The 22,020-nt window shown below is 40.5% G+C and overlaps 1 protein-coding gene across 3 annotated transcripts in view; it reads right to left on the reverse strand.

Moving 5' to 3' along the window:
- Positions 1 to 21,243, reverse strand: part of RHOH (ras homolog family member H) — a 38,411-nt gene extending 17,168 nt beyond the window's left edge. Inside the window, exon 1 of one of the 3 annotated variants that reach the window (XM_005608809.4) lies at positions 19,692 to 21,243. The gene's annotated coding sequence lies outside the window, so the exon portion shown is untranslated. Of the gene's footprint in view, positions 1 to 4,569; positions 4,872 to 11,467; positions 11,711 to 19,691 lie in introns of those variants that run through there. The other 2 variants (XM_003364726.5, XM_070263955.1) reach the window with 2 other exon arrangements.
- Positions 21,244 to 22,020: the final 777 nt, after the last annotated feature.

Raw genomic sequence — 22,020 nt, forward strand, 5'->3', positions numbered from 1 at the left:
GCCCTTAAATGCCCAGAATGGGCAAAATGGGCAGAAGGACATTGGTCCAGGCAGAGGAGACATATCTGTGCAATGGTGGGCAAGTCCAGGCTCACTGTGAGTTCTCAGCTCACCTTACACACGTCCCTCCATAAATAAAACTGTACTGGGGGGACGGAAGTTATGCCTGAGTTGTCTAAGGGAGAAGAGGAGCACAGAGGAATACCCTAAGAACACAAGTTTGCACAGCCTTTCTCGGGTTCTTTAAATCCCCTTTTGGAATATAGATGTATGCACTTTCTGCATGGATTATATTGCAGATATAACACACAGCAGTGGGATTAAATACGTCCCTAGATCTCCACTTCAGATCAAGGACTTGCAGAAACTGGGAGAAACAAGTCCACAATGACCCTGACGCTATCAGGATCCTCCAGAGCCAAGTTCTTTTTAACTGTTAATTCATTGCTTATGCATACATAATGCTCTATTCACATTTAGTTCCAAATGCATAGAAGTCTGAAAAAAATGACAGGACATCTCCCTTTAATTGGCTTTTAACTAGGCCTACTTTTAAAAAGCCTAATGAGGACAGAAGACAATAAAGAAAATGTTAATACAGTTTACACTAGGCCTAGAGCTTTTAAAAAAAAACTTTTGTTACTTAGTTAATAATGTCTCTGACCCTGACATTTTTGTTGTTTTGTTCTCTGTTGAAGAAATGACTTCACGCAGAGAGGTATGTGATGGCCTTGCGAACGCAGAATGCCAGGGCTGTATTTTATCGTCAGAAGGTCCCATAGAGCTGGAACCTTAGAGATTAAAATCCTAAATTAGAGAGAAAAGGAACAGTGTTCTGCATACAAACGACCTCACGCTCAGCTTCATCCCACAAAAAATTAAAATTAAAATAGATCAGTACTATAATAAAGGTAAATGCAAAATGCCAAGAGAACACTGAGGACAGACTGCTTGAATCTTGGAGGGTGGAGGGGGTGGAGGAGGCAGAGAGGACTGACATTTGAAATGAGTCTTGGAGGAGGGGGAAAAATGGGATTGGCCTACCACGTGGAGACAGAAGAAGCAGCCGGCGCCCAGGTGTGCGTGTGGGAAACGGCTGTGTATTTGGAGGGTAGAGTTGCCTTTGGCAGCTGAGGCACAGGTGGGAGATGACGTTCTGCATAAAATTACCTCCATCCAGCCGCCTCTCTCTTGACCTTTCTCCTACTTCACCCAGCCATTGCTGCCATCTCTCAGGACTGTGTAATATCCCCCAAACTCCCCCTGCCTTTCCTGCCTCAATAACCTGAAGCGTGCTGTTCTCACCTCCTGAGATAGATCTTTCCTGCTCTGATGCTTCCTGGTAAAGTTCTCCTTGCCCAGAGCCCAGCTCGAATGCCACCTCCTCCATGAGGCCATCCAGAAACTCACAGTAAGCACTATTTTTCTCCTTTATTTGAGCTCACTTGTCACCTTTAAATGTTTTTATATTTGCTTTTTTGAATAGTTAATACACGCCTATAGGAAAATTTAAAGAGTGCAAAATGAAAAATTTGTCTCCCTCCTATGCCTGCCTTCCAGGATTCCAGGCCACTTTCCCAGAGGCAACCATTGTACGAAATTTCTCATGCACTTTTCCAAAGCTGTACTTTACGGCATGTATTCACATGCTTGTATGCGTGAATGCTTATGTGTAATTCTCATACACACACACTCTCACTCTTTTTTTTATATACTAACCACAGCCTACTATACTATACTCCCTGACGCTTTTCTCACTTAATAATATAATACGAAACTTTTTCTTTATCAGTAGATTTTGAGTTGTCTGATTCTAAATCCCTTTAGTGGAGGACTAAGCAATTGCTCCTCAGTTATGCAACAAACCTGACAATATAAATTTAATACTAACTATAAATAGAGATCAGTGTGGTGGTCTAGACTCTTCCTCACTGTGTTGCACGTAGAGGCAGCTCGCAGTGGACAGAGCCCTGGACTGCGAGTCCAGTTCCAATCCTGGCTCTACCTCTCACTACGTGACCTTTACCCTCTTTGCACTCCACTTAGCCTCTTCAGACTTCAATTTCCTCATCTCTCAAATTAAGCATTGAACTTGATGGGCTCTAAGGGCCCATCCAGTGCTGATATTTCATGTTTCTATGAAAGCACTGATGTCACATGATATCCCTTTGAGAGCAGACGTTAATAGAGGAGAAGGTGAAGGGGCAGACAGCTCAATGTTCCTGCCAAGGATGGTCTTTCTCTACTCTCAGGCTTTTCCTCTCGCCTCGCCTTGCTTGCCCTTCCTTCCCCACCCCCTACTTTGACCTGGAGCATTTGTGCTAAAAAGCCCTCAGCCTGGGTGCATCAGCCAAGCTAAGCACAACGGGCCTCAGCAGGCGTCTGATTTCAAGACTAAGTTCGGTTGCAACTCTCTTAGATTTATACAAGATAGAAACAGAATTTGGACCTCTTTTCCTGAGAACATGTCCCAGACCATTTTAGAGTTCACTGGCCTAATTCGTGACAGAGAAAACTTGCAAATACTGAATACCTTAGACAGCCTGATTGGGGAAAACACCCAGCCCCTTTACAGACCTCACCAGGAAAACAACTAGGTGGCCAAGGTGGCCGAGAGGTACAAAGGTGAGCATCATTTAGGCCCCACAGCCTCCCTCAGTTCTCTAAGGCATCCTCATGGCCTTCTTGGGCAAAAAAGCAGCCATTGGTCATATCACTCATTTGCTTCCCAAATGTCCACACCAAGGACAGACATTCTCAGGCCTTGTAAAAGCATTCCCCACAACCTTAAAACAACCAAAAACTGCTGACGAGATGTCCATGGGGGAGCAACTAGTACAGGTCCCAGCAGGGAGAGGAATTGGATAACCATCTGACTTGCGGCTCTCGCCAGGTTATCCACAGCACGTACCTGGAGTTTGATGTTCATCCCTTATGCCGAGTCTCGTGCCTCCATGCAGGTATTACCAACATGTCTGAAGGCAGGAGGCAAATCTTAAATCTATTTCTAGCAGCAGGGACTTTCAGAAACCACACTCCCTGTAGAACTGACTTGCCATTTCTATTCATTCTTGCTTTCATTTGTCTCTACTTTTTAAATACGAGACAACTTGTCGCACAGGATAACTTTTCAAAGGAGGAAAAAAAACCACACACCTCTTTTATCATTCAATTCCTTATTCTTTTAGAAAAATATTTAATAATATGGAAAAAAACCCACACATCTCTTTTATCTTTGAATTCCTTATTCTTTCAGAAAAACATTTAATAATGTGGAAAAAACACACACCTCTTTTATCACTGAATTCCTTATTAGTCTAGAAAACCATTTAATTCTGTGGAAAAAAGTATATGACAACATTGTTACATGAAAAAAGCAAGTTCGAAGCAGTATGTGCAACATCATCCTGATTTTTCAATAAAAATAGAGAGAGGAGTAAGGAACTATACCAAGATGTTAACAATACTCTTATTGGTGCAAGTATGGATTTTTTCCCCCTTTTTTGGGTGCTTATCTCTATTTTCCATATTACCTTCATAAACATATACTGCTTCTGTAACAAAAAAAATTGTAAAAATAACTCATTATCCTTTGCAAAAGAAAATATAAGTGTGTCCTGCAGTTCCTTCCTGGGTAAAAGTATCATTTGCTAGTATCACGGGATAGTCACTTTCAAGAAAGCATGGCACAGGAGGTCTGGATCACGGGTCAAATAGGCCCCCGATTAATGAAAGGACCCTGACCAAGTCCAGGACACCCCTCCCGCCACAGTCACCTTATCTGTCAGATGAGCAGATCTCACTGGTCTGTAAGTCCCTTTCTTACTCAGGCTGGAACTCCCCAGAGCAGGGCTCTTTCAGACACTACCCACATTTTTACAAAAAAGAAAAACAAAACCCTTGGAATATTCCAGTGATTTGGATTGTTCCCAGACCGCTCTGCTCAGAATGCTAGAAAAATTCCTAGGGGAACTAAGAGCCTAAGAAAAGAGGTTTCTTGTGTAAAAGAGACGGGTGCCACTGTTAGGACTTACGGGAACTTCTTTCCTTTTGTCACTGAATACTAGAATGGTCAAGAACATGCTTTAGCCTGAGGCTCACTTCTTCCCCATGGTTTTGTGAATGGAACTAAAATGCAGGAAGTCCATTAGCCAAGATAGGATGGGCATTGCTGAAGTATGATTCTCACACTAGCTTGTTTTCCGTTTCCATGGTTGACCAACCTCTTCTTTCTGATTAACTCCTCTTTATATATATCCAACTTCTCAAGAGATGAGTCTCGAGTCATCTTCATGTACTAGGCTACCCTAGTCTTGCCTTAATGGTAAAGGCCACCTGAAATTACTTTCAAGAAACAACGTTAAGACTCCAAAAGGAACTGCCCCACACATCAGCATTAGCCAACCTAATATCAAAGTGAACTGAAATGTGCCAGAGGATGGTCTCCTAACCTCACTCCATCCTCCTTTAACGACCTCTTCACTTGTATGTTTCTTATAACACTCACATATACCACGCAGACATCCATCAGAAAGCTTCCTTCTGCTTTATCATTCCCAAAGCACTTACCTCGTAAGATTAAATTTGAAAATCCCCCAGCAAACTCTTCAAGGTTCCATTTCACATGAAGCTTCGCCAGCCTTGCCCAAGGTATGTGTGAGTGTCATCAGGAACTAGAAGAGTGAGACCCGTACTTGCTATATTTCTAAAATCAGGTCCCAGGAAACATCACTATCATAGAGTCAACTACCAGTAGTAAACTACGTCCTCTCCTTTTTGCATCACTGGGCACATAATAAGATAGAGGACTTCCTTTCTCTATCACATGAAAAGTCTGTTGTCTCATCTTCTCCCTTCAATGATATTCTCCTGGCTGAATTCCAGTATCTTCTCAACTATGAGTCATCACTGCTACTCACACACAGAACTGAGTGTTATGGGCTCCTCATTCTGAAGCACTGTAGCTCAGAAGCTTCTGATAAGGTCCCCACAGCACAATTCTTGATCCGGGATAATGAAGAGGCCCCACTCAGGAGAACCCTCCCCACAGGAAGATGGCCCAGGAAGTAGCTCCCCAATCTATCAGCAGCAGCTGCCATCCCTGCTGATAAGGATCCCCTCTAAGAAAGCCGGATGGTCAGGTTTTCCAGCTAGCTGACACAGCAGGGACCCAGCATGTCCCCTTCAAGGGACAGCCTTACCAGAAGGTACCCACCTACATGGAATGACATCAAGGGTGATGGGAAGTCTCCTCCCTACTGAACATCTCTCCTGCCATTGGAACAGTCCCCTCTCTAGAGGCTTGGTGCTTTGTTGAAATGCGAATATCCTTGGAAGGTAAAGCCCTTTTTACCATCCCCACATTTATATGAATGCTCTTGCAGTCTCATTCTTTCCTCAAAGCCAGTTTTGATTGGAGGAGCAGGAAGTTTCCCAAAAACAAAAACTGTATACTAAGAGAGGTGAGACATTGGAAGATACATTTTCTTGGGCATTAATCCCATTCTCTGGGCCAATCCCATCTAAGTCTGGAGCCCTCCTAGGTTAGAACAGCACTAGTGGCTACCATTTTCCTGTATTGTCTGTGGATTGATAATCTGAAGTGTCTTTGATCTGATTTCTCAATAATCTCATCCATGTGTTCATTCCTTGAGCACATGCCGCACTCTGTCTACGTGCTGGGCACTACACTAGATGTTGCACAGGGGATGAAGTCAGCCGAAGAATTCTAATCCATCCCAGTCAGGTGTCCATCCTATGGATGAGGATCACCCAGGTTCATAACGCCAATCATGACAAAAGTGTAAGGAAGCATTTGGTATTTATTCACTGCATTTGCTATCCATCCCATAGCACTGTGAAGTACCATTAGACCTGAGAAGTATCATTATTCACAATTTATAGATAAAGTAATCGAGGTCCAAGGGGGTGAAGTCGGTGATTCCCAGATTTGAATATCATCAAAATTACTCTGAGAGGTTGTTTAAAATATTTTCCTGGGCCCCTCATGGGGACATTCTCATTTAGTAGGTCTGGGAAGAACCAGAGAAACTTTTTTAAAGCACTGGAATGACTCAGAAGCACAGTCAGATTAGAGAAACACTGTTATACAGCTCAGCACGGCCATCTCAGGCAACTTTTTATTTGAACTTCACAATCTGGGAAGTAAGGATTATTATTTTACTATCCCCATTTAACATGTGAAACAGCTTCAGCACAAAAAGAATCAGCCCCCAAAACAAAATCTCCCTCCATTTTCTTTCTTTTTCATCTATTATATATAGACTAAGCAATGGAACTATCATAATCAATTATCTCACAAATAATCATTTATGATATTGCTGTTTGCAAAACTTCTGTTGGTCTTTGTACCATCTACATAAGAGCAATTAAACAGCTTGCTGTGAACCTAATAAATCAAGCCCAAGACTTCAATCAATGTCTTTCTTCATCATTTTTGCCATTTAAATGATCAAATTATAGATACTTAAGAGACATAACAACCATATAATGGATGGCCTTTGTTTGGACACTGAATTAAATAAACTAGTTGTAAAAAGGTATTTTTGAGACAATCATGGAAGTATGATCATGGATTGGGTACCAGAAAATTCTAAAAGATTACCGCTAGTTTTGCTAGGGAAGATAATGGCGGCAAGGTGGTGTAAGAAAATATTCTTGATGTTAGAGATGCATTTATGGATAAAGTGACATGATGTCTGGGGCTGACTTTAAACTACTTCAGGAAAGGAAAAAAGATAGATTAAACAAATATGTCAATACCTTGACAGTTGCTGCATTTGCAAGATGGGCATTTGCGGACTTTTAGATGTGTTCGAAATTTTTGTAATAAAACAAAGTTTTTAAAAAATCAACACTCTCACTTCTCCCAAAGTGCCATTTTTCCTTTGTAAAGGCAATGCCTAGTAAAATGACTTGCCAGTACACATAATTATGTATCAGATATCCTCCCCACACATCTATTTTTTCTAATTTGTTCTCCAAATAGGTTGTTTTTTTCTTTAACTAATTGCCATGGAACATACATATACTAAAAATGTTTTTATTTATCTGAAATTCAAAATCTGAACTGTCATCCTGTTTTTTTATTTGCTAGATCTGGCAACCCTAGACAAGAAAAAAAATCCCTAATCAAGAATCAGGATATCTGGGTTCAATGTTATCTCTGCCACTGGCCTTGTAACCAGAAGCAAGCCACTCACATTCTCTGGGCGTTTCTTTCATCATCTGTAAAACAAGAGGGTTTCATCCCAGCTCAAAATGCTATGAAACATGGATGCTACTTTTATTTCAACTCCTCAGAGAGAAATACCTTTCAAATAAGTACACCTAAGTGACCTCCTCTCCTCAAGGGAATGTCGAGAGGGAAATTCAGTAAAGCAAGGGCATATTGTCCCCAAAACATCAGGCTGGTAAGCCAAGCCACCCACAGCAGTATTTATTGAGGGCCTGTAGGGCGCCTGATCCTGAAGCAGGCACTTTCATTTATGAGCTCATTTTGTCCCCACAACAATCTCACTTAATGCTAATCCCAATTACGGTAAATAATATTATCCCCATTTTACAGATGTGATGACTGAGGCCCAGAGAAATTAAATGACTTGTCCCTGGTTAACTGCAAAGCCCCGTGCTTTACACCACATATCCGTGCACCCACTTCTCTCATGCAGAGAGGATCGAGAACTGGAAGGCAGAACAGAGCTAGTGGACAGCTTCTAGCAGACAGCTTCTAGCTTCTAAGTCAGGCCTTTAGATTTTTCTCTTGTGAGTGAATCCCCATGATGCTGGGTATATTTATGTTAAAGCACAAATAGAGTGGATTTTAGAACTGCAAAGAAAGTAGAATTTCCGATTACTTATTGGCTGTCATTCTATCTATTGATATTTATAGATTTTATCTATTACTTAGCCAGCTTTTATTAATTGCCTCTTAGAGGCGCAGCACCACACTGGACATTGTAAGACATTCCCTGTTCTCCTGACATTTAGCGGATCATGGAGACAAGATATAGATGCTTGAGTCAGGCGACTAACAATTAAAGACATTAGGTGCATCTAATTAATTCACTAGACACACCAAAGAATGAAACAGACCAGAAACACAATATCTAAAGAGGATGGAGATGAATGCGGGCTGCGGGCCTGTAAATAACTTGGGAGGAAGCAGGATTTAAACCAAGCTGTGAGGGGAAGGGTTTGAAAAGGTTGGAGAGGAAGAAAAACGTCTTCTAGGGAAGTGGAATGGCCTAAGGCGTCCCAGAGGAAGTACTTTGAATACAGTCTTGAGAGGAAAGGTGTTTGAAGGGTAACAAGAGACAGAACTGCATGAGCACAAGCATAGAGGACTGAAACCAAAGATGTGTTTAGGGACCAAGAAGATCAACGTGCCTGGACCCCAGACTATAGTTGGAAAAGTGCTAGGAAATGAGAATGAGAAGCTGGACCTAGTTCCTGTAAGGAATTGGAAGTTGCTGAAGGCTTTTGGGTAGGGAAATATGTTGAAATTAATATTTGGGGGTAATTAGTCCAGCTATAAAACGTATGTTAGGTAAAATGTTGTTTGTTCCATTCAACCTACAAAACATATATATTGAGGGCCTAGGGTACTAATATACGAAGATAAATAGGATACACTTCCTACTCTTAAGAAGTTCACAGTCCAGGGGCCAGCCCCCTGGCCAAGTGGTTAAGTTTGCTCTCTCCGCTTCAGCAGCCCAGGACTTTGCCGGTTTACATCCTGAGCGCCATCCTAGCACTGCTCATCAGGCCATGCTGAGATGGCGTCCCACTTGCCACAACTGGAAGAACCCACAACTAAAATGTATACAACTATGTGCTGGGGGGCTTTGGGGAGAAGAAGGAAAAATAAAATCTTTAAAAAATAAAAAAGAAGAAGTTCACAGTCCAGTGAGAGAAGACTACCAATTGCAAGATAGTGTAAGTTGTTCATTAAGTTAATTTATGACATCGTCTGTGGCAGACATCATTAGTTTTCTACTCAATATCCGTGCCTCTCTTTGTCATCAGTAGTAGAATCCAATTTTGTTTGTGAGACAATGTGCAAAGCCTCAGGCAATGGCTCATACTTGGTCTAGACCACTATTTCTCAACATTTTTTCATTATCATCTCCCTAAGAGCATTTTTAGATACTTTTTTCCTAATCCCTCCATCCATTAAATTTTAATACATACATATACAATATATCTGTTTATGTATTGTATGTATATCTGTGCTTTATATATAAAAAGCATAAGATTTTTTTCTGCATCTCCTCTTCCCCAAAAAACAATATTCTCCTACTTAAGGATGATAACAGTACCACCCCATTCACCCTCACCTCCACGCCCACCTCCGCCCCGACTCTCATCACACTCCTTGCCCTCCCTCCTCCTTAAGAATGCATAGTCGAAGGCAATTATACCTGTTCTATTTCCTGTTTCCCACTTTCCTCGCAGCTGGGGTGGCCAGGTAACTCAGTCCTAGCAAAGACACGGAAGCTGACATTTGTTTGGAAGTTCTCTGGGAAAACTTTTCCTAGAAAAAGCAACACCACTGCCAAGTCAGCCTCCTTTCCACCTCCTCCCAACTCTGCACCTCTTGATGGAGGCACAAGGCTCGAAGCTGCAAAAACCGTCTCGCAACCAGGATGAAAGACAAGAGAAGTGCAGACACAGTGTCATGGCGCCACTGAACCAGTGACAAACGCAGACCTCCAGACTGCTTGTTAGGTGCGAGAAATGAATCTGAATTTTTTCAAGTTACTGTTAGTCAGGTATTGTAAAACTTGCTGCTGAAAAGTTGCTAACTGATAATGATGTCTGTCTCATCAACTATAACTGTCTAATGTGATCATAAGTTATTGTTAAATCAAAGCCAGAGAGAAGCATGCACAAAACGAACAAAAAGTATAATCAGAAATATTCCACAAATCAAACGAGATTTCACTCATGTTTAAAGGAAAACTTTCTCCTTCTCTAAACTAATCAACTTTTCAAATAATTTTAAAATATTCCAACTAATATTTGGCATTTGAAACTAACAAACTTTTAGATATTTGATATTATTGTGTAGAAAAATGGCATGAAAGTCTCCAAGATAATTTTCCTATTTTACACCAAAACGAATACATTTGTGATTTGCCTAGCAGGTATGTCTTTCAAAATATTAGAAAGTCAATTATATCTAAATTAAATATTTAAGATGCATAAGGACCTAAAAGACCCCTTTGGGAATCTTTGCACATGTTAAAAATTTAAAAATAATCATGTATATTCATCACTTGAATATTTTACATTTTACTTGAATTCTGATACTAACTAAAGTTAATTCTCTCTTATTTTAAAAACAAAAACTACTCGCAAACCTATTTAATAACTCCAACATCTCTCATTAAAAGTGATTTTCTATGGTTTACTAAAGTTCAAGATAAAGAAACTCGAAATCCTTTTAAATCTAAATATCCTCTAAATCTTAAAAGATAAAATTTAATTATAGGCTAAAGGCTTTCAAAGCATTAGGTTTCCTTCAAAGTGCCAAAATAATTCTTATATCAAAATGTTTTTACTAGTTTCAGTATTAACCTCACACTATAAATTGACTTTCTCTTTAATAAAGACTTTTGGTCTTTTTTATTATAAAAATAATATTTGCTAATTATAGGAAATACAGGAAAAATGAAAATCATTTTAAAAATCATACATAATCTTATCATTTACTAGATGATAATTTTTAACATATTGTTTTATCTACCTTTATATTCTGAATTCATGTACAAAAAGTATATACAGGCCTTTTTAAACAAAAATAAATAATTTTATACTCTAATTTTTTTCACTTATTAAACATTCTTCAAAAAATATTTTAATGAATGTTTAATAAGCTGAAGTACAATTTATTTAATCATGCCTTTCTCTTGGACATTTTAGGCACCTTTTATGTTCCTCTACTATTAAAAAAATCGTTGTGTTGAAAAGTTTTGATAAAATACCTCTTATTGTTTTCTTAGGAATAATTCTTAGAAGTGGTCAAAGGCTATGAACATTTTAAGGCTATTCATTCATACTGCCCAGTTACTTGCAATTTTTCTGAAAAGCGGTCTTTCTAAAGCCATCTAAACTGATTCAAAATAATAATTTAGAACAGAGCATACTAAGTGGTAAGAAAAAAGGATCATTCAACTCTTTTCCCTGACTAGCTGGTAATATTGTTTATAAATTGTGCTTTGGCCAATATTTTATAGGAAACGGAAAAACTCGATAACTTTAAAGTTCCTGATCAAAGTGCAAAAGACGATGGAGGCAACTGAATTTTTGTTATTTATCCTGAATTTTACCCTAGTAATTAGTTTGTTAAAGATATGGTATTTAAGAACATTTAAGCACTCTCAAAACTAGCAAAGAAACGAAAAGTAATTATAATTGGTAGGTAAAATAATGAGCTACATACCTGTTGAGGAATAAAACCAGTCACGACCAAATATATAAAGGACGAAGCACTGGTATTTAAATTCCAAATAGCGTGAATGGATGTAGGACAATTTAAAAAGCAGGATCACTTTCAGCCCTTTAAAGAGGACCAGTGAATAAGAAGCAGCTTTAAGATAACATAACTTCACAAGATTGGCTGGTCACAGGTCGGAAAAGAAAGTGAACATGAATTTCGGCTGAAAACACTGGTGATTTTCTTCATGAGTACGATTGCACAACCTAGTTTTTAAACTGAAAACCACAAAAGTCTAACCCCTATTGGAAGAGACTTTTTATTTTTCCTTCCACATATGTGTGTTGGGTGTTTCCTGGATGACATGTCAAACGGGTAGCTCTTGGGAAAATCCGAAACTATGGGTTTGGGTTTTAAACTTCTGATCCAAGTTTTACATAGAACTCCCCTGTCACCATTCAGAAATTGTCCATCATTGCTCTAGAATTCAATAGAAACGTTGCCACAATCTACGTTTTGAAATTGCTTTTCCTAAGATGTAGAGGATGAAAAGAAAAAGGATAGCTAGGGAACTCAGAAAAGATACCATAGTTGCCCTTTGTTAATTCAAGTGATCCTTTTGAGCATTAGCTGTATTTCTACTACATTAGGAAGCATGTTTACTTTAAGCTTCCGTGGTCTAAAGGTTACATAGGAAAAGGACTATCTCCAAAGTCATCAGGGCTCAAACAGATGTTCAGCTTCAGATAGGAAAGCCCACAGTTTACACTCAGAAAAAAGCACATTACACACTGGCTAATGCATTTCACCTCTAAGAGCTGCCCGGCTGTGTATCGGTACTTGTCGACGGGCGGCAGCTGGACCCGCGCCACTCCCTGTATTCCGGAGTTGGCCAGGTCGGTATTTTCAACCTGCCTGCATTTTTTCTGCCATCCAAGGTACATAGAACAGTAAATAAGACATGACAGTAACTAAAGTAAAATTCTGAGAGACTGCTTTCCCATATGGGAACTGACCCTGGTTTCACGTAAGAGAATTCAGAATTAAAGACTTGGAACATGAGTCGCATATACTCTGAAAAGAACCAACTCTGGCCCCACATGTTTACTCAACTTAAGGATCCAGTGCTATAAAACTACACACACATCTACGATCTTGTCCTCATTTTAGCCATCAAATGGAAAGTCAGCATTTCTCTTCAGCAGCTAAATTCGACTTCAGCAATAATCAGAACTTTCTGCAAGGCCTCCTCTGCTGTACCGAAAGCCTCTGAGGCAGGAGTTCTTAATATGAGGCCTCTGGACCACTGAGAGTCCAAGGATGGGTGTAAGAGGGCCCCTAAATCCCCTAAAATTGTATAGCAAATGTGCATGTTCCTGTATATGGTCTTTTATCTCAAGGAGGAGGTCTTTGGTTCTCATCAGATTCTCAAAGGAATTTGCAAGTGAAATAGCGCTTAGGGAACACCGCTGTAAAGTGTAAACCAATAGGTCCATGAAAAACCCTATGAAGTATGGAACAGGACAGTCAGCAGGTGCTTGTGGAAGGAAGTCTCACTTCAGGTGTCAGACCCTTGCACATCCCACAGACCCTGCGTTGTGCCTCCAGTGCTAAGAGGGGTTGTTGATTCGTCCTTGATTTGTCATGCATGTCCCAAGAGACTAGTGATCCTGACGACGGGGAATGTGCAAACTTTTTCAAAGTAAAAGAATCATCTTCAGTGTAAAGTTGGAAGAATCCAAGATATTAAAGGCTATTTGAGGAGGCCAGCCCTGTGGCCGAGTGGTTAAGTTCGTGCGCTCCGCTTCAGCAGCCCAGGGTTTCGCCAGTTCGAATCCTGGGCATGGACGTGGCACCGCTCATCAAGCCATGCTGAGGCGGTGTCCCACATGCCACAACTAAAAGGACCCACAACTAAAAATACACAACTATGCACCAGGGGGCTTTGGAGAGAAAAAGGGATAACAAAATCTTTAAAGGCTATTTGAGAGCTTTATTACAGTCAGTAAAGTTCATCTAAAGCCAGGTGAAGCAGACAATCTCGTGCCATGGCTGCTGTTATGGTGATATTGTTCACTTTTGACATACTTATTTTGTGATATGCAATTATCACATATTATGTGATATGTTGTTACGGCCTATATCTAATTATTGTTATTATTTCGAGTGCTAAAATAAGTACAACGTTTCATCAAAAATTAGACTTTCTTTGGCCACCGCCCAATTTGGTTTGAAATAGAACGTTCGTGGGTCCTAGACTCTGCCTATGACCGTTTCTTTCTGTGCTGCCACCTGCTAGTTCCCTTATTCAGCTACTTTCAGTTGGTCAAAATGCTTGACAAAGGCAGTTGGCAAAACCGTGGAAGGGAATTTGTTGGTACAAACTGTGTTCCTTTAAGGAGTCTCATAAGAACAGCTTCCTGTTTTCAGTTTGCTTCTATAGATTCAATAGAATAATTTGTTCCTTCTGGGCTTTCTCTGTTGTCACACCCCTTTTACATCATAAGCCCTTAGATCCCAGGCCTCCAGGAAACAGCCTCACCCTCCAACACACACACAGACACACACACACACACGCACAGATACATTCCGGGGACCAGCCCAAACTATTACCTTTAATCCATTAGTTTTTCTCAAAATATGATCTGCAGATCATTTGTATCAGAATCTTTATGAGGTAAGAGGACTTATTAAAAATGCATCTCCCTGCCAACTCCCAGACCTACTGGATCAGCATCCACGCAGGTGAAACTCGGGAAGCTGCACGTGTTAACATGTCCCCCATCCATCCAGGTGACTTAAATGCACTAAAATTTGAGAACTCATGATTTAGAAGAACCATTTTCTCTCTGGTTTGAGACCTATTGTTTTCAGATCTAACAGAACTATTTTCACATCCATCTTGCTCATCTCTGAGAGAGCATCTCCCTCCCTCTTCCTAAGAAATTCTCTTTCCTCTCTCTCTCTGGCCTTTGCTGGTACCTTTTCTCTGGGCTGTTTCTCAGCTTCCAAAGTCCACCTACTTTAGCAAGTCCTCAGTACCCAGCCAGCCACTGGTGCCCTCGTCCTGAGCTGCTCTAAAGAAACCCCCTTAGCATCCACCACTCCAGACTGCCTGGATCCAAGCTCCCTTTGCAATACTCTGCCCAGGGATTCACAGCACACATCTGCACGGCAAGGCAAGCCTCACCCGGTCCACAAAACTCCTCACAGCTTTCCCCTTCAATATTAAAACTACTCAAGATCACCGATTTACAGGCTTTCTCCACATTTTTTAAATGCGCATACACCACTACTACAACAAATGAAGTAAAAACGAAATTCTGTTTCACCGTTCTATCGCACCAAATGCTTTCGTTTTTCTTATGCTCATAGTTAATCTTCATTCATAAAATCTGAATGCAAGTGAAATTTTTAATCCTGTTTTTCTAATTTGCTATCATATCAAATATATTTTCCTAACTACCATAACCATTACCTTTAATGACAACAAAATATCCCACGGAGTTAATGCTGCCAGCATCACTACTGCATATACAGGTTATTTTCAGATTTTGCTGTCATAAATGATAATACAGTGAATGTGTTCGTGCATGTTATTTTTTCCTTCTTCGAATTATTTATTTAGAATAAATTACCAGGGATAGAATTAATGGATCAAAGTGTGTGAGCATTTTAATGGCTCTTGACACATATTGTCGAGTTGCCGTATTTGTATTTGACACAGTTTCTGGGTGGTATGCCAGTAAACATTTAACAGGCTTGCCTCAAAAAAAAGTGTGAGGAGCCTCACTTATAGTACTTGCCAATTTCTGTGGTGTAAATACTCCTCTTATGGCCAGTTTCAAGCTATGAACATGACATCACTGAATGCAGAGTTAGAAAGAGATGCCCAGTAGCACACCATTATATAATTTCTCTATCATACAGATAAATCAAAATAACTTCAGGAGCATAAATAATGGTAAAATATAGTAAGTAATCAGGAAGTAATGAATTTTGAGTATTTATCTCCTTTATTTTTAATACAACTTTTTAAACTGTGAATTACATAATTTAATTTTTAATGGTGGTTGTGTTTAATGACTGGCTTGCAAAATTTCTGGAAATATCACAATCAACTCTTACAAACAGGTACAGGCAGGCTCTCACACACCACTGCAAATATCTCACTTGATATTTTGTAAAAGCATGTCTTTTTTCTTTCTTTTTTCATTGAAGCCATTGAAAATTCACCTTATTCCCATCTGTGCCACAAACAATAACCATGCTTTTAGGTTAGCAGATTATGCAAATATATAATGAATAAAACATATTACAAAAAAAAGATAGAGCAGGAGGTCTATCTGGGTCAATTAATTCTACCCACCCTTCCCCAACTTGGACAATACTCTCTTCATGCATTCCTTTTACTAGTGTTTTTCCATAGGGTCACCTACAAAAACTAATCAATCATTCATATACTCAGACAATGACCAAATGGATGACTATGCGTAGTTCTCACAGCAAATGTGATAAGAACCATATTTCATCTTACTTAACCACTCTCTTCGTTGGTTTTCTTTTCTACGAAATGGGGAAGAAGTCACTGCTAACTTCAGCTGTACAAGAAATTAGGTGCAGAGATAAGAAAGCTCCGACTTATGTTCTGAGAAGCAACTGAACATTCTGTAATGCTTTGAAATTGTCTTCCAAAAGTAATTCATTAGTATTCCGTCTTACTGGAAAAGAGAAATGGGAGAGTGAATTCATGCTTTCTCCCTTGAAAGAAAATTCTTTTCTTTGGGCTTTCTCTGAGTCATAATGAATAGCCTCTATATGTATATAACATTTTAGAATTTTTAAAGTATAAGGACATTTGCATGTTAAAATGTAAATATGGTTGACAAAAATTCCCAGGAATTCTCCTAAGAAATAAATTCAAAACAAAGGAAATACTTTTGAATGAAGATATTAATCACAATAAGAAGATCATTTTGCCTCATTTCAGCACTTACTCAACTCACATCTCAGTGTTAGGGGTCTTGGTGGGAGAGCTCTGGATTAATGGCTCCCAAATGCTCACCTGCAGAACACTTGCCTCCAAGTCCCTTAGGGGAACAGGGTTTGTATTTATGATCACGCAGATTCCTGGAGCTCACTCTGGGGCTGGGGCGTGATATGTGAGATTCATTATTTTTGAAAAGCTCCCCAAGTGATTTTGACGTCCATCCGGCTTTAGGAGCTATGTTTCCAGGCCAGAAACAGACAAATCAAATTGTCTCTGAACAATGGTGCACATCCAGGGAACAATATGACCACTTCTTAGGCAAGGCATCGAGAAGGGCAAACAAGCAGGGCATTCAAGCAGCTGCCAGAGTCAAGTGACTAAAGAGCTGAACGGGAGGAGCCTTTGTTTCCGGCACCCTGCCACCTCTCTCTATTCACCCTTTCCATCTCTGACATCCTTCCTTGCTCTCACTGCCCACCCAGCGCCCGACACTGCCATGCTGCCTTCCAGCATGCTCCACTTTGGCACCCCAACCTGACTTGTGTCTCCCCCTTTCCATACACCGAGTCCCCAAATTCCCTCCCTTATGATATTAGTGGGGCTCTAGAAAGAGAAGCAATATCGCTACTTGAAAAAAGTAATCGGCACGTATAATTGAAAATCCCCTGCATAATGAACATACTGTCCGTATTTGCATTTTTTAAGGGGGGCTTACTAACTCAAAAGAATCTCTAATCTGGCGAGTGGGATGGGAAAGCAGGATGCGCTTTAATCTTGGCTTTCACCTAGACCCAATCATCCAGTACCCAAAGAAGCATTTTGGGCACTCCTTGTCAAAATGGTCCTAATTGCTGAATAGAAATGGATTTTTTAGCTGTGCCTTGCTAGCACTAAAATTAAAATACATCATAAAATTAAATAATTTAATTGAAGCTGGCCAAGAAAGAAGAGTCATCCTCTTACCTCTGATTCCAAATACTCTATAATTCCACCCAAAGCATTCAGAGAGCATCAGCCCCAGACGGCCACAAAGAACAAAGCAGTTCCTCTGAGAGCTGTGTTATAAGATTGAGAATATGATATGGAAATGCCCTAAAAATCCGTTTCTAATCTTGTTTTCCATTTTTCATATGTATTACCACTATAAAACATCTAACCCTGCGCCTAGTCCATACTTGGTGCTCAAAAAATATTAATTCCCAGCCTCTAATTAATTCTGTCACCTCCACTTTCCTTTGAAAGGAATCTTGGCATTCAAAAAGTTACTTTACAGATATCTTGTTCCCAAGCCAGGCACCACACCGTCTTCCTTCTAGTGTCCCCAGCCTTAATAAGAATCATTAATAGCCATGTTTATTGAGAGTTTATTTTATACCAGGCACTAGGCTAAATGCCTTTTGTATTTTTATCTCATTTTATCCCTAGAACGACTCTCTGAAGTAGGTATTTTCAGTTATTAATAGAACCACTTTACAGATTTTTTTACAATCTGAGGATTGAAGAAGTTAAGTAATGCGTCCGAGGCTCCCACAGCTCAGAAGCGAGAGCACCGGAATTCAACAGAAGGCGATCTAGCTCAAAGTCTGGGTCTTATTCAGCGGACCGCATTTTTATTAGCATATGGACGCAGAGACTTCACGGTCCAGAAAAGACAGTGCTCCGAATCATTAGGAAAAGAGCAGCAGCAAATCCCTAACTTCTCATTCAGATATGCAAAGGAAGTAACGCATAGTTCACAGGATTTGGGGACTGGGTTTTGAAGAATAGAGATTTGCTTGTAATTGGTCAACCAACTCACCCTCCCAAGAGGAAGGCCATTTTAGCTACCAGATGCTTGAAGGGCCTCCTTAAAAAGTACTAGCCAGAAATGGAGGTCTTACAGGGACCCCCAGCCACATAAACCTCTCTGCATAAATGGCGTGCTAAGGGAAGACGGGAGAGGAGAAGTGGAGGGGCAGAGACATGGAGATAAAGCAGCCCAAGGATGAAAAGGCAAGGATCTCCAGGTCCCTTCTCAGATGGAATTCTGTTAGAGCTGTGAAAGCTGAGAAAGAGGAGCCCAATGGCATAAAAAGACTGGAAAACTATTGAATGGCATCTCGTCTCAGCAGCCTCTCAAGGTCCTCCATAACCTGTCTACACTCTAATCTTCAACCTTGTTTCCTGCCAATGTGCAAAACAAACTTTCTTCTTTTCTCCCCAGCTGGGCTGGTCACTTCCTAGTCAGTCTCACCTTTGTGCCTTTGCTCACACAGTCGTCCCAGAGTGAAATAACCCTCCCCCTCTCCATCTACTCAAATCTGGTAGCTTGCCAAGGCCCGCGTCGTCCAGGCTCCTCTGGCTTACCCTGAAGTCCCCTTCCTGTAACTCCTGTAACTCTCACAGCCTATGCCGCCCCATTCATCACTTAAATTCTCATCTTGCACTGCTTCCTACATTTTAATTCTTACCACAACTGCTGGATAATAAGGTCCTTCAACGTTGAGAATTCTTTGTATTTGTTTTATATCCTCTACAGCACAAGCTTACAACCAATTAAGTAATCGCTGAATACTTGTTGCTCGCTTGAATATTTCAATGGCAGCTTTAATTTAGTAAAGAAGCTAAAACCAGTGATTTCTCAAACTTTATTTAGGTACAGGCCAGGCAACTGATTGGTACCTCACAGCATGTCTCCAAATCAAACCGCTTCAAATACTAAATTGAATTGAATTTAAACCTATATACCTATATATAACATACCACTTTTAGAAAGAGGACTTTCGCATTGGCAGCGGGTGAAACAAACAAGCTGGGAGTTCCAGATCCAAAGCTACATCATTGGATGTTTGGTTCTGTTAATTTTCTGAATTAAAAAATTTTAAAGCTCATATTTGCACAACTCAGAGGATCTTTAGGCTTTCTTCATCAAACATATGATATTTAGACTACCCAAATATTTGAGCTCAGTGATAGTCAATCACAAGCTTATGAATTCTCTACGAGATCATCTGGCAAACCGAAAAGCCAACTATTATAACTTTTTCTGTTTCAAAAACTATATACATCTTGTTAGGACTTGGGGGAGCAGGGTGTAACTGGATATCAGGGTACCTTCCTTGTCCCCCATAACATGGTTTTATACTTTACAACAGGTAGAACGGGGTAATTACTATGTTTAGGCTAGAGTAAAAGCTAAATAAAATTAGAAAGATTTCTTTTGACACTGAAGAAACGTTTTTAAAGATGCAAAAGTCTTACCCATTGTAGAATGCCGAAGAAATTTCTTGACACCAAAATGACTGACTCCGGAAGTCAAATTTGTTCGGTGCAGGTCAGTAAAAACAAAAGCGGCCCAAGCCGTCTCGCTGCTATGAGTTCCTTCTAAGGGCAGCCTTTCCTTCTTCCCCAAGAATATAACTGCTTCGCCCTGGAAGGACCAAAAATATAAGAGCCGGGCTGGTAGAGAATCCAACCCAAGATGGTTAGGTTGAGTGCGCGCGGTGACTGGGGCAGCAGGAACAATCCCAATGTGAAAAAAGAGGTTAGCAAGTTCCTGTGTAGAAGTCAATTTCCTGTAGCTGGTTCTCCGAAAAGGGGGTTTCATTTGTGTGGGTTTGGTGATATGTGTGTGCACGTGTGTTTCTCTCCATGATAATATGAGAACTTCCCCAGATAAAAGGCAGAATAAGGCCTTTGCTGCATGGCTGGATTTGTATTTAATTTATCAACCCCCTGGGACCATTTCCCTCTCCCTCGTTTCCCCATTTCCCACCAGTAAATCACCTACATAAAACTGAGGAAATGAAGAGTGAAAAACCAAGATGATTCCTTAAGGAAGTGAAATAAACAAAAACAAATAATAAGAGAAAAAGTCTACCCCACCGATGGGTCTTGGTTAATTTAAGCTTAGGAAAAAGCACCTTAGAATTTACATGTCAGCTTGGAGAACATGGTAACCATGGAGGGAAAACGGTGGGTGGGTGGTTTGCTCAGCTTCGCTTTATTAATAACTACCAAATAATGATTCGGAAAGAACAGACTCAGCCATAGCGAGAGCTCGAACAGCCCCGCCATACAGTCACCCTTTGGTGAACGGGCACCTGCGTCGCGAGGTACGTGACTAGGAGTTGTTTTCAGACTCCTCAGAGTTTCATTATTTGCCTCCAAACACAAATTTACTTGTTTTGTCCTTCGCTGCAATCCAGGTGTGGAGACCATATTTAGACGATGGCTGAGTTGCCTAAACCAAGAAATTTAACTTTTATGATGTGGTCACAATCCCCCCACCCACGCAATGCCTACGTGCCATAAGGATAAAGTCAATTCCATTCGACAAACATATATATATTTATAGAGCGCCTACTATGTGCAAGATCTAGTGCTGGGTGCTTGGGTGGGGTGGGGACACAAAGATGAAGGAGATGGAATCTCTCACTCGTAATGGTCAGAATCAAGTGAAGGAGAAAGACATGGACATAAAAGAGATGCTGTGAGTCAGGATCGATTTACAAATCTCACACGAAAAGTTCTGGGACACCAGAGCCAGGTAAAAGGAAAGTGCAACCATTTTGCCAGTTAAAATAGCCATTGAATGTTAACATGGATTCTCTCATAATATCCCAAGGACCCTTGGCTGGCTAGAGAGCAAGATAATATCTACATCCTAGAGGTGGTCAAGGAGGGCCTCTTTGAGCAGCTGACATTTAAGCTGAGACCTAAAACCGTGACTCTTAGTCCTGGCTGAAAATTAGAATCATCTGAGGAGCTTTTAAAAAATACCAATACCTAGGCCCCACTCCCAGAGATTCTCATTTAATTTGTCTGGCTTGGGGCCTGGGCATCAATATAAACTCCCTTGATCATTCTAATGTGCCACTACCGCTCCAATGATGAGAAAGAGGAGCCCTGGGAGAGTAGGAGGAAAGACATTCCAAGCAGAGGCAATGGTATGTGCAAAGGCCCTGAGGTGAGAAAGAGCTTGGCATGTTCAAAGGAGTGAAAGAGGATTAATATGTCTGGTGCGTAGAGGAAAAAACAGTGCAAGATGAGCATTCTCAAAGATGGACACACATTAACTAAGCCCATAAGAGAATCTTACATGAACCTAAATGTCAATTGATTAATGCACAATAAGAACTTAATCTGTCTGGTGAAATCCTTGAGCCCTCTGATGAACACATTATCTCCTTCTACAAAATTTTGTGTGGAAACCTCTGTCACCATCATGATATGATTAGGTAAGCAGAACATATGCTTGGTGGATACTTTATTTACCTCTGGTTTTGTTCGTCAAAAGATTTAGGGCAGCTTGTAATGATACATCCAGCTTAGCAAGAGAAAACCAATTAAAAACAAGAAATGAAAAGATGAGGCCAAGAGAAATGAAGACAAAAATTAAGCTAGAACCAGGGGTTAGGTTGATGAAGAAAATGCATGGCAACTTGTTCTAAGACTTTAAGCAACTGGTATGAAGCGGCAAACACCACCACAGAGAAAAGTGAATGCCCACTGGATCAAAGGAGCGTATTGCTCAGGATGGTGACGGCTGCCTGGCTTCTCGGTACCGAGACTGAAGAGAAACTAGGCT

Source organism: Equus caballus, chromosome 3 (assembly GCF_041296265.1).
Source record: "Equus caballus isolate H_3958 breed thoroughbred chromosome 3, TB-T2T, whole genome shotgun sequence".
Lineage (NCBI taxonomy): Eukaryota > Metazoa > Chordata > Mammalia > Perissodactyla > Equidae > Equus > Equus caballus.